This window comes from Oxyura jamaicensis, unplaced genomic scaffold (assembly GCF_011077185.1).
Source record: "Oxyura jamaicensis isolate SHBP4307 breed ruddy duck unplaced genomic scaffold, BPBGC_Ojam_1.0 oxyUn_random_OJ69851, whole genome shotgun sequence".
Taxonomy (NCBI): domain Eukaryota; kingdom Metazoa; phylum Chordata; class Aves; order Anseriformes; family Anatidae; genus Oxyura; species Oxyura jamaicensis.
The window spans coordinates 1-3,925 of NW_023309618.1; the positions used below are offsets into that span (position 1 = coordinate 1).

The following is a 3,925-nucleotide window of genomic DNA, read 5'->3' on the forward strand; positions in this document are numbered from 1 at the left end:
CAAGGGTTTTTAGGGTTACAGCCCTAACCCTAAGAACTGCTTCCCCCCTCAGTACCTTCCGGCCCTGCACGCTCACATGCCACAAAGCAAATACACCGAGTAACGTTGTCATCCTATCCATAAATATGCTATAACAATTACTCACTTGCATGTGACAGTAGCCATCATAGCTGACACCCGGGAGGCCATGTTGACAATATGCAGAATGCTGGGAAATGTAGTCCACGGACTCCAGACATCTGGGCGGCCATGTTTGGAGTACGGGGAATCCTGGGAAACGTAGTTCTCCGGCACTGGGGTTCCAGGACACCATGTTGGATGCCCAGAAGCATGCCGGGAGGTGTAGTTCTCCCAGTTCTTTAGAGTTTTTACAGTTACGGTTTTTAGGGTTGGCAATTTAGGGTACTAACGGCTGGAGTTTTTAAGCCTAAGACTTTAGGGTTTTTAGGATTGGGGCTTAGGGTTGTGAGGGTTTTAAAGGGTCAGGGGCTTTAGAGTTTTTAGAGTTAGGGTTTTAAGGGTTAGGATTCTTAAGGTTTATAGGTTTAGGGTTTTTAAGGTTACGGTTTTAGCGCTTTTGGAGTGAAGGTTGTAAGGGCTTTTAGGATTAACATGGTAAGGGTTTTAAAGGTTGGGGCTTTAGGGTTGTTCAGGTTGGGGCTGTGAGGGTTTTAAGGGTTGTTAGGGTTTTTAGGGTTGGGCTTTCGGGTTTTTAGGGTTAGGGTTTTTTATTTTTTTATGGCTCAGGCTTTTAGGCTAAGGGGTTTGAAGGCTTTTAGGGTTGGGGTTTGAAGGCTTTTAGGGTTGGGGTTTGAAGGCTTTTAGGGTTGGGTTTAGGGTGTTTAGCGTTAGGTCTTTGAGTTTTTAGGGTTGAGGCTGTGAGGGTTTTTAGGGTTAGGGTTTTTTATTTTTTTATGGCTCAGACTTTAGGGTTTTTAGGTAAGGTTTGTAAGTTTTTTTAGGGTTAGGGCTTCAGGGTTTTTAGGGTTGCGAGGGCTTTGCAGGTTAGGGATGTGAGGGTTTTTTAGGGTTTGGGGGTTTTTAGGTTTTTTTTTTTTTTTAGGTTTTTAGGGTCAGGGCGTTTTAGGGTTTAAAGATTTTTAGGATTTTAAGAGTTTTTAGGGTTGGGTTTTTAGGGTTAGGCTTTAAAATGTTTTTAGGGTTGGGGCTTTAGGCTTTTTAGGTTTCTAAGGGTTTTTGAGGTTTTTAGGGTTGGGGCTTTCGGGTTTTTAGGATTAGGGTTGCAAGGGTTTTCAGGGTTAGGGGTTTAGGTTTTAGGATTACAACCCTAACCCTAAAAACCGCTTCCCCCCTCAGTACCTTGCAGCCCTGTACGCCACAAAGCAAATACACAGAGTAACGTTGTCACCCTATCCATAAATATGCTATAACAATTACTCACTTGCATGCTGAGCTGCATGCAATAAAAGCACCGACTACTATATGGATTGCTTTACTCTAACGGATCCCACTAGTTGTTACCTCCAAGAGCGTTATGGTATCTACTTGGAAACACACCACAGACTCTAACCCACCTAAATAACCCTGCTACTGACTGAAGGAAAAACAAAGCACTTACCCCAAAGAGCTGCCCAGGCAGAATGAGCTCTCTGGGGGCTCATATACCATTTGGTGCCGCTCAGCACCCAAACCCAATCACCTGGGAAAGGGGAAGGGCAAAGCACAAGAAAATAGAAAGAGAACAGGACAAGCAGCAGCTGGGCTGCCTTTTTTTTTGTTTTGTTTTTGTTTTTTTCCCTGCTTGGCTCAACAGCATACAGAGTGCAGACAAGAGAACTGGGCTGTTTCGAGAAGCAACAATCCCCAGGCTTTTGCTTCAGCTTTGAATATTCAAAGGATAATATGAGCAAGCAATTAACTGAAACTTTTTCAACTGGAATTAGCTCAAATCTTTCTTTTACATAGGAAGAAAAATCTAGGAGCGTAACAGATTACATGACAAAATAACAAATCAATGTAATAACGTCACTTGTAGGAAAAAAAATAAAAAAGAAAAAAAAAAAAGAAAAACGCATATGCGCAGCACCATTCAGCCTGCAGTAGCCACTTTTCACAAGCAGGTGCCATCCCTAGAATGGCAGGCATGGCTTCCCAAACCATTTTCCCGGAAAAAGCACAAATGGGAAGAGCAGAAATTTGCACCCCATGTCGTCTTGGGGAGGAAGTAACTGCCTTGAGCAACGTGCCTCTTTTGGCTGGGAAGCTGAGCAGAGGCAAGCAGAAACACTACATTTTTTACCAGGACAAAAAAGGCAGGGAGATGATAATAACTAACCCAACATGGCCAACAGGAAGCTCAGAGCCCAAAGACCACAACTCTCAGCTTGCTGCGGGACCAGGTTCTCATGGCAGCTTGATGCTGCAGACACTCCAGAGCCAGCCCCGGGCTTCCCGACCTGCAGCCCAGTGCCCACAGACCTGTGCCTGCCAGCACCTGAAATCCCTGCCTGGGCTTTTCCTGCCCTGGCTGCAAATCCCACGGGACCCAGCCTCCCTGAATCCCTCCCCTGCCCTGGGGGTCCTGCCAGGAACCCCCAGCCCCCCCCCCCACCCACTTGTGTCTCCACAAGCAGACCCGGCCACACAGAGCAGCTCCCCCCCCCCCCCGGCCCAAGGAGCAAAGACAGCACAGGGCTACTCCCCTTGTCCCACAATAGGCAGCCACCCCACCACCCCGCAGGGCTGCCCCCACCCTCCGATGGGCCATCCACATCCAGCAGCCAACTGACACGGGAACAACCTGCCCCCAGCCTCTACCCCCTCCACACCCACCCTGCTACAGAACCTGCACCCACACACATCATGACAGCCACTTCCCAGCACCGCAACCACCGAAACGGGTGCAGGTCAGAAAGCAAACTTTATTAAACTGCTCTGCAGGACTCCCAGGAGGGGGGCTGCGGTGGGGTTCCCTGCCCAGTAGTTCTCCCCTTCCCCTGGCGGGCAAGGCATCAAGTGGCGTCCATCTGTCCATCCCTAGGTAGGGAACGGATGCTGGAAGCAGGCTTCTCACAATCGCTTTTGGTAGTTGTCGAGTAATTGCCTGAAGTAACTAGGCAAATTAAACTAATATTCACCTTTTAAAGGAAACGTACAGCAATGAAGAAGCTTTTAGGGTGGAGGGTAGCTGCGCTACCTAAGCGTTCCCTAGGACTCCAGCCTTAGATGCTATCACACAAGGGGAAGCTGGTGTGCTGACTCTAAAGAAGAGGACGGAGCATAGAGCGCACTGGAAACACCGTGGCTAGGCTCTGTGACCAGACAGGGACCCTATAAAGAGGCTCGGCCAATATAAATCAGTTGGACTTCAGGTAAAAACGCTTTGGGAACCAAAATACAGCCCTAAATGTCCTCTAGGACTTTCTGTGCACCCACAGCAGTTCCTGTGTAAAAAGGTAGTTTGTCTTGATCTTTATGCATGGCAAAGGCATAGGCTGAGTTAATGACAACAAAAGCCTGCTTATTAGAAGCTGCTTCTCAATGTTTCATGCAACTCCATACATATTAGCTAATGTAGACTAGAAGTTCAAGGATTCACAATACTTCATCATATATCACTTACGTGAATTTCATTTATATACACATCTGCTGCACCGACTTAAAACCCATCCCCACACTCACCAAGGTACAACCCCAACCCAAACACAGACACAGCATTTCAGCCCCAACGTGCCTTTGGGACCTGCTGGAAAGCAGGCTTCATCCTCAGTGAGGCGTGCTCAGCTCACACGGGTTGGAGCTTCAGGTACCTCTTCACCTACGGAGGAAGACCGCCATCAGGAACTGCCACACCAGGCAACCTTTTTTCTCTACAACACCTTTCTCAGGAACAACGCAGCATTCAAGTGACCTGCTTTGCTCCAAATCTAAAGACTGATGTTACAACCCACCTCGCCTGTGGCAC

General features: G+C 47.8%; 1 long non-coding RNA gene across 1 annotated transcript; it reads right to left on the bottom strand.

Annotated features, from left to right (window-relative positions):
- Positions 1-2,861: 2,861 nt before the first annotated feature.
- LOC118159350 lies at positions 2,862-3,224 on the bottom strand. Its single transcript, XR_004747083.1, has 2 exons — positions 3,158-3,224; positions 2,862-3,073 (listed from the first exon to the last, which is right to left on the bottom strand). It is a non-coding gene; the product is annotated as an uncharacterized LOC118159350 (long non-coding RNA).
- Between the last annotated feature and the right edge of the window lie 701 nt (positions 3,225-3,925).